We start from the raw sequence: 13,902 nt of genomic DNA, 5'->3' as shown, positions 1-13,902 counted from the left end.
AAATAGGTTTCAGTTTTATTTTCTTTATAATCTTTCTTTTCTATTTCATTAAAGGAAAAGCTGCTCTTGAATTAGAAGGAGTTCCTGTGTCTGGCTGTGAGTTTGAGCGCATGCTATGCGTAGGCTGAATCGCAATCGTGTCAAGACAAATCAGATTGGCCAATACACAGTGAAGATAAAAAATTCAAAAATTATCCCTCTCTGACAAACATAATGTTGCAGCAGGCAAAAAATAATAATAATCTGATTATTAATTTATCTGCATCGAGACAGAATCGTTCTAGCGAGATTTGCGATGCATCAAAGAATCGATTATTTTTCCCACCCCTACTATAGACCCTATAGTATCTGTGGTATAAAGGCTGGGACGAATTTCAAATTATAAATATCTACAATCCATTACATTAGCTCTCTGGCTCGATCAGCGGACTAGAATACCTCCTAGAATCATTGCTTGTTGGCCGGAAACGGAAAGGGGGGCTGTTTACGTTTGGTTGTAGTCTTTTCGCTCAGTTCTCCGTCTTAACAGTAGGGCTAGAACCGAGCAAAAGACTACAACCAAACGTGAACACCCCCCCTTTCCGTTTCCGGCCAACGAGCAATGAGTCTTCCAACAGAAATCCATGGGATTTACAAAATGCGCTAAATGTGCAATAAAACACGATAGAAACTGTATTTCGCTACGATACTTGATTCAACCACTCTATTTCATCCTAGACAAACCAGAAAGGGGGCTCAATGTTCAAAATAAAAAAAATAATAGCTCACACCAACATATTGAAAAAAAGAACGGATGGAAATATAATAAAAAATATAATCGATTTAAAAGAAAATCGGAATCGAAATTGAATCGAGAACAAATAATTTGCAATGCATTGATGAATCGATATTTTTACCCAGCCCTAACACACACAGTAGCGTTATGCTGGATGTGTCCGGGAAGCCTTATCTTCAGATATTGTGGTATCCGGGAATGAAGAATGCGCCGGGATTCAGGGAAACACGTGGCAACGGTTGGTTTGAGCCGACTTCGGCGTTTATTTCAAGGGTTTAAACAGGACAAGGGTGCGCTCGGGTCTCCGGGAGCCTCAAGCCTCTGCAGTCCGTGCGTGTCTCTGCCTCTCCCGTCCATGCGTGTCTCTGCCTCTCTTATGGTGGCTCCGGGCCTTCCTCCTCCCAGCCGCCAGGTGTCCCCCATCCCGCTGATTGGGGGGAAGGACCCGGTGCTCTCCGTCGCCGGCTGGTGGGTGGGGGTGGTACACCCCGTCCTTCACGGTCCCACGGGACCGTGAAGGCCGAGGCTTCAGGGGCGGGATGCCACACTCCCCCCCCCGTTTGCTCAAGCCCCTGGTCTCTGGGGAACCCCCCCAGACAGGCATCCCGACGTGACAGGGCGTCGGCGTTGGCATGCTCCCGGCCCGGTCGGTGGTCCACCCGGAACCGGAAATCCTGGAGGGCCAGGAACCACCGTGTCACCCGGGCGTTTGTATTCTTGGCCCCCGCCATCCACTTCAGGGGGGCGTGGTCGGTGACCAAGGTGAACTCCCTCCCCAGGAGGTAGTAGCGCAACTTCTCCAGGCACCATTTAATGGCCAGGGCCTCCTTCTCCACGGTGGAGTAGTTGCGCTCATTGGGGAGGAGCTTCCGGCTGACGTAGGTTATCGGGTGCTCCTCTCCGGCCCGGACCTGGGACAAGACCCCCCCGAGTCCCACCTCCGAGGCGTCTGTGTGAACAATCACAGGGAGGTTAAAGTCAGGTGTGATTAGTACCGGTTCTGAGCACAGGGCCTCCCGGAGCGTCTTGAACGCCCGGTCCGCCGCCTCTGACCAGGTGACCCGGTCTGGCAAGGCCTTACGGGTTAGGTCGTTCATGGGGCTGGCCAGCGTGGCGTACCCGGGAATGAAGCGCTGATAGTAGCCCACCAGCCCCAAGAACGCCTTTACCTGCTTCTTAGTCCTGGGTTGCGGCCAGGCCCGTATGGCGGCTACTTTGCCTTCCTGCGGCCGCACTGTCCCTCTCCCGACCCGGTACCCCAGGTACGTCGTCTCCTCTCTCCCGAGGCGACATTTGGCCGGGTTAGCGGTGAGGCCCGCCTTGCGCAGCTCTCCCAGCACGGCCCTTAGCTGGCGGACGTGGATATCCCAGCTGGCGCTGTAGATGATGATGTCATCGATGTATGCCGCCGCGTAATCCTGGTGGGGCCTCAGGAGCTGGTCCATCATCCGCTGGAATGTGGCCGGGGCGCCGTGTACCCCGAAAGGGAGGACGGTGTACTGGTACAGACCCCCCGGGGTGGAGAACGCCGTCTTTTCCCGGGCCGCCCGGGTCAACGGCACCTGCCAGTACCCCTTGGTCAGGTCCAGGGTCGACAGGTACCGTGCCGGGCCCAGGCGCTCGATAAGTTCGTCGACCCGGGGCATGGGGTAGGCGTCGAACTCCGATGCCTCGTTCAGCTGCCTGAAGTCATTGCAGAACCTAAAGGTCCCATCTGGCTTGGGTACCAGGACCACCGGGCTGCACCAGGCGCTGCGTGACTCCTCTATCACGCCGAGCTGCAGCATTCGGCGCACCTCGGTCCGTATGGCCTCCCTCCGGGCCTCTGGGATCCTGTAGGGCGGGACCCTTACCCTTATTCCTGGCGCCGTCCGGATGTCGTGGTGGGTGGCAGCAGTCCTCCCCGGCAGGTCGGAGAACACGTCCCAATGCTGGAGGACGATCTCGTCCAGGTCGCGCCTCTGGGCCAGGCTGAGGTCCTCCCCCACCGGGACCTCCGGGATCTCCTGCCGGGCCGCCAGGGCCAAGGGAGCGGGGTCGGCGGGTGTCTGCTCCCCCCCCCTCCACTGCTTCAGGATGTTTATGTGGTACAGCTGTGTCGGCTTCCGCCTCCCTGGCTGGCGGACCCGGTAGTTCACCTCGCCCACGCGTTCCACCACCTCGTAGGGTCCCTGCCACTTGGCCAGGAACCGGCACTCCGCCGTGGGGACCAGAACCAGGACCAGGTCCCCGGGCTGAAAGGTCCTCAGCTGGGCTCCTCGGTTATAGACCCTCGCCTGGGCCTGCTGCGCTTGCTGGAGGTGCCTCCGGACGATGGGCCACACCCGGGCCATGCGGTCACGTACCTGCTCCACGTGATCCACGGTGGTGCGGTGGGGGGACGGCTGGCTCTCCCAGGCCTCCTTTGCGATGTCCAGGATCCCTCGGGGTCTCCGCCCGTACAACAGCTCGAAGGGGGAGAACCCGGTGGACGCCTGGGGGACCTCCCGCACCGCGAACAGTACGTGGGGTAGTAGTTGGTCCCAGTTCTTCCCGTCGGCTTGCATGGCCTTCTTGAGCATCTGCTTCAAGGTTTTGTTGAAGCGCTCGACCAGGCCGTCTGTCTGGGGGTGGTAAACCGAGGTCCGGAGCTGCTTCACCTGCAGAAGCCTGAGGACCTCCTTCATCACCCGTGACATGAAGCACGACCCCTGATCGGTGAGCACCTCCTTCGCTATTCCCACCCGGCTAAAAAGGAGCATTAGTTCACGAGCGACTGCCTTGGCGGTGGCGGCGCGCAGTGGGAGGGCCTCGGGGTAACGGGTGGCATAGTCCACTAGCACCAGGATATAGCGGTGGCCCCGGCTGGTCTTGGGAAGGGGCCCCACGATGTGTAATGCTAGGCGGTCAAAGGGGGTCTCGATGATGGGCATGGGTATGAGGGGGTGTCTAGCGATGGACCGGGGGGCTACCCGCTGGCACTCGGGGCACCCCTGGCAGTGGCGCTCCACATCCCGCTTAACCCCCGGCCAATAGAACCTGGCTAGGACCCGCTCCCGGGTCTTGTCCATGCCTAGGTGGGCCCCCAGGAGGTGAGTGTGGGCCATAAAAAGTACCTTACTCACATAGGGGCGAGGCACCACTAGCTGTTCCCTCACTCCCCCCCCCCCGGAGGCTACTCTATACAGCAGACCCCCCCTGGTGCTGAAGTGCGGATGTGGTGTGGCACTCACCGAGTCCCGGGCCTGCCCGTCGTGAACCAGGACGTGGCTCCAGGCGTGCTTGAGGGCCTCATCCTGGAGCTGAGCGGTGGCGAACTGGCCGGGTCGGGACGAGCCTTCCCCCCTCTCTGGTAAGAAGTCCGAGAACTCAGTGAGGGGGGAGCTCTCCGGGTCTTCCGGTGGGTCCGGCTGCTCGGAGGCTGTGAGGGTCTCCGTGGTGTCGGGGGTAGGTTCCGGTGTCTCGCTCCGGTCGGGACCCCTCGCTGTGTGCCCCGGGGTCCCCGGTGGGGAAGGTCCGTTCCCCTCAGATCCCTCGTCCTCCGCCGTCAGCTCCCCCGGGGACGATGGACGCCGGGTGGCCCCATAGGCCTGCCGAACCCCCCGCGCCCCTCTGCGGGGAGGGCCTCTCCCGCTCCGTAGCTCCCGCGTCGGGTCCCACAGCCGGTGGAAGATCGGGCAGTCCCTCCCGATCAACACGGGGACCGGTAGGTGGGGGACAATCCCCGCCCTGATTGTGAACACCCCGTGTGGGGTGCGGACGACCACGTGGCACGTGGGGTAGGTCCGGGTGTCCCCGTGAACGCAGGCCACCTCCATAGGTTCCCCTGCCTTCCCACCCGCCAGGTCGGGGCGAAGGAGGGTAACCGCACTGCCAGTGTCTAAGAGGGCCTGCGTGTCCCGGTTCATGACCCGCGCCGGGATCGTCGGACTACCCGAGGCTCCCTGCGACCAGCAGGTCGCCAACATGCACGTGTGGTCCGCCCCCGGGTCCGCGTACGCTGACGGCATCGACACATCACGTCCCCTCGGGCAATAGCGAGCGATGTGGCCGTACTGGCCGCACCCGAAGCAGCGCCGCACCTCCCGGTTCTCCGGTACTCCGCTCAGTGGGGTGACGCCGGGAGCCGGGTTGCCGATGGGGGGTCCCCTCGGGGCTTGGCGGGTCTCGGCGCGCCGTGGGGCTGGGGCGGGTCCGGCGTTCAGGAGCTGGGCCACCTGCCAGTTCTCCAGCTGAAGGACCAGGTCGTCCACGGTGGCAGGGTGATGGTGGGCCAGCACGCGGCGGGCGTCCGGCGGGAGTCGCCGCAGGGTGTGGTCAATAATCACCCGGTCGATCGGGCTGGGGCCCTCTCCCGCTGTCAGCCACCGCTTCACCAGCCGGCTGTGCTGGGCGATCTGGGTGCGCACCGCTCCCTGCGCGTCAAACCGCCAATCCTGCGCGCGTTGCGCGCACGCCGCGAGGTTGTGGCCATAGTAGGCCAGTATGGCCTGTTTGAGCGCCGGGTACTGGCGGGCGATGTCCGCCGGCAGGTCCTGGCTCGCCTGCTGGGCGGGTCCGGTGAGGAACGGCGCCACTATGTGTGCCCACTGCTCCTCTGGCCAGCCTTCCCTCTGGGCGGTCCGCTCGAAGACCTCGAGGTAAGCCTCCACGTCGTCTTCCGGTCCCAGCTTCGTGAGGCGGCTGGTCGGGGCGGCGGTCGGCGCAGCGCGGACGGCGTGCTGAGTCAGCCGCAGAACAGCTTCGCGGAGCAGGGCGAGGCTCTCGGTGGTCTCCCGCTGGTGTTGCTGGGCAGCCAACGCCGCGGCTCCGTCCGGGTTCTGCATGGTGGGGCAGTAGTAGTGGGAACGCTCAACTTGCCTGCATTCTCCACCATATGTGGTATCCGGGAATGAAGAATGCGCCGGGATTCAGGGAAACACGTGGCAACGGTTGGTTTGAGCCGACTTCGGCGTTTATTTCAAGGGTTTAAACAGGACAAGGGTGCGCTCGGGTCTCCGGGAGCCTCAAGCCTCTGCAGTCCGTGCGTGTCTCTGCCTCTCCCGTCCATGCGTGTCTCTGCCTCTCTTATAGTGGCTCCGGGCCTTCCTCCTCCCAGCCGCCAGGTGTCCCCCATCCCGCTGATTGGGGGGAAGGACCCGGTGCTCTCCGTCGCCGGCTGGTGGGTGGGGGTGGTACACCCCGTCCTTCACGGTCCCACGGGACCGTGAAGGCCGAGGCTTCAGGGGCGGGATGCCACAATATGAATACATTGCTGCTCAGATGGAGCTTCACCAGCCACACACATCGTGTCATTCTGCTATGAGTGTCTGAAAAGCCCAACTTTCTTGCGACACCACAGTCAACCGCTTCCCAGACAGAGCTCCACAAATCCACACACAGCGCGCCGCCGGAGCCCCTTCATCGTGACATCAGACTACCTCGGAAAAAGTAGTCTGACGTCTTTTTTCCAGTAACAGTGATAAAATTACATTGATTATTATGTTGATGATCATATAAGACAAACAACCACGTTTAAAACAAAGTGGTTTCGAGTTCACTGGCTCTTTAGATAAGATTATGACAGGTTTCAAAAATGCATTGGAACCAATAACCAGTAATGCCAGTAAAACGCTTCAATCAGGTTAGAATTTATCAGAGCACATCCAGCGTCATGTGCCCCAAAACAGTGTGTTGCAGGGCCTAGTGGCGTCTCCTCTCGTCCAAAAAATGGATACATGTTTGCGTTAACATTAATTTCATCTATGGCTAAGTGCAACTTCAACAGCTCTGTACCTTGTGCAAGAAAACGCTCAAATTAGGAACTTTCGGTATAACGGCATTAGAGTCGCATGGGAAGTCAGAAAAAAATAAAACCGCTGTTACAAGCCATCGGCAAACTCCTGCCATCACCCAATATTTTTCAGTATTCACATCGTGAGCATCAAGGTGGTTCCAGCGTGACCCACACTGCATTAACAATGACCCTGTAACTCTAATGGTTCACAAACGGTTGTATGTGGCAGACACAAGCATATTTACCTAAATGAGGCATAGCTCACGTCAGCATATTCGGCGAAATTCCACAAACCTAACTTTGGTTTGTATCTGTCGTATCTCCTAATTGTAAACAGATATGTCTTATGGAGTACTACATTATAGGCACCTATAACACGCGATTATATGAATCACGCTCTCTGATATATTATGTGACTCACTGTATGTGGCTAATCAGTTAGAGTAACCACCAGCTGCAGACATTTTATGTCTGGGATCTATGTTTTTGTTGAATGTAGCATTGCATATTATACTCTTACGTACACACAGTTCTGTGTAGTCTTGTAATTTTGAATGCAAATACATTTATTTACTTTGCAAGTAATTATGGTACTTTGATTTTCCTTCATATCCTTTATACTTTTTTGCCAGTATGTAGGTTAAATAAGTCTTAAATTGCATTCATAAGTCTTCAACAGGTCTTAAATTTATCTTGTTGAGACCTACAGCAACCCTATACTAGAATTAGCATTTCGAGCAATGGAATTATTAGCATTGTTGACTTAATTATTAATTCAAATGTTGTACGTGTACATATATATATCCAGACCAAGGAGATGATCTGGAGGAAGTGACAGACGAGAGGCCCATGGTCGGCCAGAATGAGTTCAGAGTGATATGTGAAGCTATGAGTGGGATGCTGCACGAGAGCCACTTTGCCTCAGGTATAAGGGTCTATCTGTCTACCTATTCCTGACTGCCAATTGTCTTCCTGGACCAAAATATAGCTAATTTAATGAACTTTGATGAACTTATTTAAAAAAGACATGGCAAATGCATACACATCGATTATGATCATGGCATGAAGAACAGCATTTGTTAAATGTTGCGTGGCATTATGAACGCTGTAGGAAAGTGAGGGGAGTTATGGTCTGGTCAGGCGTGGTCGGATGGCTGAAGGTCCTCTTTCTCCAGGGAGGTGTGGGGACAGTATTCGGACGGAAGACCGTTTGATGAGTCCAGTGGAGTTCGTGGAGCAGGGTTCAGCAATGCCTAACGCCCTCTGGAGGAGGGACATCCAATGGGAAGGACAGCCGCTGAGCAGCAGTCTCATTGAGGTAACACACTTTCTGTGTGTGCGTGAATGATACTAATGTGAACTCACACCCACACCTATGCCATATTTTTTTTTTGCTGATTTGGAATGGGGTCCCATATGTCGTCATAAAGGATCTAAGCTCCTCCCGTTTCTCTGCCTTGCCCGACCAGAGAATTTTGCCCGCCAATGAGACACGACCGTGCGAGCGCCACTGTAACGCAAGTGTTTACTTTTGGTGTTATGGCGCATAACAAGCCGGTTCTTTGACGTATCTTGTATTTCTACAGCGAGACTGTCGTTGGGGTTATCTCAGCCATGGTTGAGAAGGAATTGGGGGAAAGGAACTTTGGCTTTGACTCCCTAAAGTACATGAACCACGACATGGAGGAGAAAGGGATTGTTGGCCGCAAATGACTCCCGCTTGAGCCCCGCTTCCCGCTTCCCGCTGAGGGACCGCGGTGGTGCTCGGCGGGAGACAACCGCTGTCAATAATCGCGGGCAAAAATCCCTTTGTTCTCCATGTCGTGGTTCAGTCTACTTCAGATTGATGTGGACGTGGAAGAACCAGAGATGTCGGAGAACCCGACGCGGCCGTTTGAGATTCATAATAACGTGCTTACGTCTCTGCGTCTAAAACGACCCTAAATCGGCCTTTAGGGGCAAGAGAGTTGGGTGTAAGGTTTGAAAGTTCATGCCTGCATGAGCAAACTACTAGTGATCAATCACTTTGGTTCTGTTTAAAATATCTAAATTCTACAACCGTGTTTGAATCTAGATTTAATAACTTATCTGTTAACACAAAAGGCTAAACACACCCACAATCAGCCCAGCCTGGTAAGACATAGGGGAGTTTATATCCTAATATGAGGAACCTTTTTCCAGTAGCTTAATGTGTGTGTGTGTGTGTGTGTGTGTGTGTGTGTGTGTGTGTGTGTGTGTGTGTGTGTGTGTGTGTGTGTGTGTGTGTGTGTGTTGTGCAACCCCGTTGCAGGACGGACACCTGACATGCCCGGGATATAATAAGTGCAAGGTAACTTTCCATAAATCAATAATTGATTAATCCAAAAAAATCAAAAATTATTTGGATTGCTGGTTTGTGTTTTCTCAGGATTCATGCTTGGCTGTTTGTCCTCCTTCTGCTCGTTTGTTCTCATGTCTAGGCTAAGAAATCAACGCTCCCCTGCAGCTCAAACACCGGTTTGTTGCGGTTATTCTATTTCATTTATTTGACATTTTACTTGTAAAGTTTAGGTATTTTTACCGCATTTTCTCTTAAGTGAATCAACAGGTGAGGCTGAGCACAGTTAAAGCATGCAATCAATATGACCGGATATGATAATGAATTGGTCTTCAAATTAAAATCAAACATTTGCATGACCTTTTTTTCTATTGTCAGTTTCAGCTATCCCTGAAAACCGAGAAGAAATTGAGGAAGAGGAGGGGGAGCTGCAGGCCAACCCGGGTGAGGTCAGCGTGCAGGATGAAGTGGAACTGCAGGGGAATGATTGCTCTACGCAGCGCTCCGATACAGGTACATGAGACAGTGCCACATATGGACACATTAAAATGTATTACCACTATTGTAGTATTCATTTATATGATAAGGATTATTAGCTATTACAGGCTAAAATCCAATATCTGAATTTTAAGCCTTCAGATGTGTTTTAAGGAGTTTTTGGAAAGAGGGGGCATGTTATCCACATGGTTACGACCCATGCCAATTTAAATGGCCAATTCCAATGAGCGGTGCGGTTAGCCAGTGATATGTTACTCGTTCATATTTTGGGCGAACGTGAACTGAACGTACTGTATTACTGCCTGATGAACGTTACTGTGAACTCGTTCATTCTGGTGTCTGAACGCAAAAAGAAGATTTGTTTGACCGGTTGCCAGTATTATCTCTGTGTGGTTCATTTGCAGTTGCGGTGTTGTCAGCTTACTGTTACATTAAACTGTAATCAGAAAACGCGGTTATATGCTATAGACTAGGGTTGGAAATCTCTTGGCACCTCACGATTCGATTCCGATTATGAGATCAACGATTCGATTCTGAAGCGATTCTCGATGCATCTCGATGCAACAATTCTTTTTATGTACATTTCCATGCGTGATTTTCAAAAACATATATATACATCTGGGTTTGCTACTCAGTTTTCTAATCACTTCCTACTTTTGTGATGATCATTGAAGACATCAACAGATGAATTAACTTATCTTATATTTCATAAGAGAGAACGCTTTTGTCACAAATATGACTTTATATGAACAATGCAATAATCAATGCAGCTTGCATTTTAACACGGTATCGAAGAATGCAAAAAATAGGTTTCAGTTTTATTTTCTTTATAATCTTTCTTTTCTATTTCATTAAAGGAAAAGCTGCTCTTGAATTAGAAGGAGTTCCTGTGTCTGGCTGTGAGTTTGAGCGCATGCTATGCGTAGGCTGAATCGCAATCGTGTCAAGACAAATCAGATTGGCCAATACACAGTGAAGATAAAAAATTCAAAAATTATCCCTCTCTGACAAACATAATGTTGCAGCAGGCAAAAAATAATAATAATCTGATTATTAATTTATCTGCATCGAGACAGAATCGTTCTAGCGAGATTCGCGATGCATCAAAGAATCGATTATTTTTCCCACCCCTACTATAGACCCTATAGTATCTGTGGTATAAAGGCTGGGACGAATTTCAAATTATAAATATCTACAATCCATTACATTAGCTCTCTGGCTCGATCAGCGGACTAGAATACCTCCTAGAATCATTGCTTGTTGGCCGGAAACGGAAAGGGGGGCTGTTTACGTTTGGTTGTAGTCTTTTCGCTCAGTTCTCCGTCTTAACAGTAGGGCTAGAACCGAGCAAAAGACTACAACCAAACGTGAACACCCCCCCTTTCCGTTTCCGGCCAACGAGCAATGAGTCTTCCAACAGAAATCCATGGGATTTACAAAATGCGCTAAATGTGCAATAAAACACGATAGAAACTGTATTTCGCTACGATACTTGATTCAACCACTCTATTTCATCCTAGACAAACCAGAAAGGGGGCTCAATGTTCAAAATAAAAAAAATAATAGCTCACACCAACATATTGAAAAAAAGAACGGATGGAAATATAATAAAAAATATAATCGATTTAAAAGAAAATCGGAATCGAAATTGAATCGAGAACAAATAATTTGCAATGCATTGATGAATCGATATTTTTACCCAGCCCTAACACACACAGTAGCGTTATGCTGGATGTGTCCGGGAAGCCTTATCTTCAGATATGAATACATTGCTGCTCAGATGGAGCTTCACCAGCCACACACATCGTGTCATTCTGCTATGAGTGTCTGAAAAGCCCAACTTTCTTGCGACACCACAGTCAACCGCTTCCCAGACAGAGCTCCACAAATCCACACACAGCGCGCCGCCGGAGCCCCTTCATCGTGACATCAGACTACCTCGGAAAAAGTAGTCTGACGTCTTTTTTCCAGTAACAGTGATAAAATTACATTGATTATTATGTTGATGATCATATAAGACAAACAACCACGTTTAAAACAAAGTGGTTTCGAGTTCACTGGCTCTTTAGATAAGATTATGACAGGTTTTAAAAATGCATTGGAACCAATAACCAGTAATGCCAGTAAAACGCTTCAATCAGGTTAGAATTTATCAGAGCACATCCAGCGTCATGTGCCCCAAAACAGTGTGTTGCAGGGCCTAGTGGCGTCTCCTCTCGTCCAAAAAATGGATACATGTTTGCGTTAACATTAATTTCATCTATGGCTAAGTGCAACTTCAACAGCTCTGTACCTTGTGCAAGAAAACGCTCAAATTAGGAACTTTCGGTATAACGGCATTAGAGTCGCATGGGAAGTCAGAAAAAAATAAAACCGCTGTTACAAGCCATCGGCAAACTCCTGCCATCACCCAATATTTTTCAGTATTCACATCGTGAGCATCAAGGTGGTTCCAGCGTGACCCACACTGCATTAACAATGACCCTGTAACTCTAATGGTTCACAAACGGTTGTATGTGGCAGACACAAGCATATTTACCTAAATGAGGCATAGCTCACGTCAGCATATTCGGCGAAATTCCACAAACCTAACTTTGGTTTGTATCTGTCGTATCTCCTAATTGTAAACAGATATGTCTTATGGAGTACTACATTATAGGCACCTATAACACGCGATTATATGAATCACGCTCTCTGATATATTATGTGACTCACTGTATGTGGCTAATCAGTTAGAGTAACCACCAGCTGCAGACATTTTATGTCTGGGATCTATGTTTTTGTTGAATGTAGCATTGCATATTATACTCTTACGTACACACAGTTCTGTGTAGTCTTGTAATTTTGAATGCAAATACATTTATTTACTTTGCAAGTAATTATGGTACTTTGATTTTCCTTCATATCCTTTATACTTTTTTGCCAGTATGTAGGTTAAATAAGTCTTAAATTGCATTCATAAGTCTTCAACAGGTCTTAAATTTATCTTGTTGAGACCTACAGCAACCCTATACTAGAATTAGCATTTCGAGCAATGGAATTATTAGCATTGTTGACTTAATTATTAATTCAAATGTTGTACGTGTATATATATATATCCAGACCAAGGAGATGATCTGGAGGAAGTGACAGACGAGAGGCCCATGGTCGGCCAGAATGAGTTCAGAGTGATATGTGAAGCTATGAGTGGGATGCTGCACGAGAGCCACTTTGCCTCAGGTATAAGGGTCTATCTGTCTACCTATTCCTGACTGCCAATTGTCTTCCTGGACCAAAATATAGCTAATTTAATGAACTTTGATGAACTTATTTAAAAAAGACATGGCAAATGCATACACATCGATTATGATCATGGCATGAAGAACAGCATTTGTTAAATGTTGCGTGGCATTATGAACGCTGTAGGAAAGTGAGGGGAGTTATGGTCTGGTCAGGCGTGGTCGGATGGCTGAAGGTCCTCTTTCTCCAGGGAGGTGTGGGGACAGTATTCGGACGGAAGACCGTTTGATGAGTCCAGTGGAGTTCGTGGAGCAGGGTTCAGCAATGCCTAACGCCCTCTGGAGGAGGGACATCCAATGGGAAGGACAGCCGCTGAGCAGCAGTCTCATTGAGGTAACACACTTTCTGTGTGTGCGTGAATGATACTAATGTGAACTCACACCCACACCTATGCCATATTTTTTTTTTGCTGATTTGGAATGGGGTCCCATATGTCGTCATAAAGGATCTAAGCTCCTCCCGTTTCTCTGCCTTGCCCGACCAGAGAATTTTGCCCGCCAATGAGACACGACCGTGCGAGCGCCACTGTAACGCAAGTGTTTACTGTTGGTGTTATGGCGCATAACAAGCCGGTTCTTTGACGTATCTTGTATTTCTACAGCGAGACTGTCGTTGGGGTTATCTCAGCCATGGTTGAGAAGGAATTGGGGGAAAGGAACTTTGGCTTTGACTCCCTAAAGTACATGAACCACGACATGGAGGAGAAAGGGATTGTTGGCCGCAAATGACTCCCGCTTGAGCCCCGCTTCCCGCTTCCCGCTGAGGGACCGCGGTGGTGCTCGGCGGGAGACAACCGCTGTCAATAATCGCGGGCAAAAATCCCTTTGTTCTCCATGTCGTGGTTCAGTCTACTTCAGATTGATGTGGACGTGGAAGAACCAGAGATGTCGGAGAACCCGACGCGGCCGTTTGAGATTCATAATAACGTGCTTACGTCTCTGCGTCTAAAACGACCCTAAATCGGCCTTTAGGGGCAAGAGAGTTGGGTGTAAGGTTTGAAAGTTCATGCCTGCATGAGCAAACTACTAGTGATCAATCACTTTGGTTCTGTTTAAAATATCTAAATTCTACAACCGTGTTTGAATCTAGATTTAATAACTTATCTGTTAACACAAAAGGCTAAACACACCCACAATCAGCCCAGCCTGGTAAGACATAGGGGAGTTTATATCCTAATATGAGGAACCTTTTTCCAGTAGCTTAATGTGTGTGTGTGTGTGTGTGTGTGTGTGTGTGTGTGTGTGTGTGTGTGTGTGTGTGTGTGTGTGTGTGTGTGTG

At 50.5% G+C, this 13,902-nt stretch overlaps 1 protein-coding gene across 9 annotated transcripts in view; it reads left to right on the top strand.

The window, feature by feature from the left end:
- The window catches only part of LOC132472485 (uncharacterized), a 152,398-nt gene that overhangs the window by 19,751 nt on the left and 118,745 nt on the right, over positions 1–13,902 (top strand). The window lies entirely within an intron of this gene.

This window comes from Gadus macrocephalus, chromosome 2 (assembly GCF_031168955.1).
Source record: "Gadus macrocephalus chromosome 2, ASM3116895v1".
NCBI classification, from domain to species: domain Eukaryota; kingdom Metazoa; phylum Chordata; class Actinopteri; order Gadiformes; family Gadidae; genus Gadus; species Gadus macrocephalus.
Note: the sequence above shows the minus strand (reverse complement) of the source record. Positions and strands in the feature narration are given on the sequence as shown.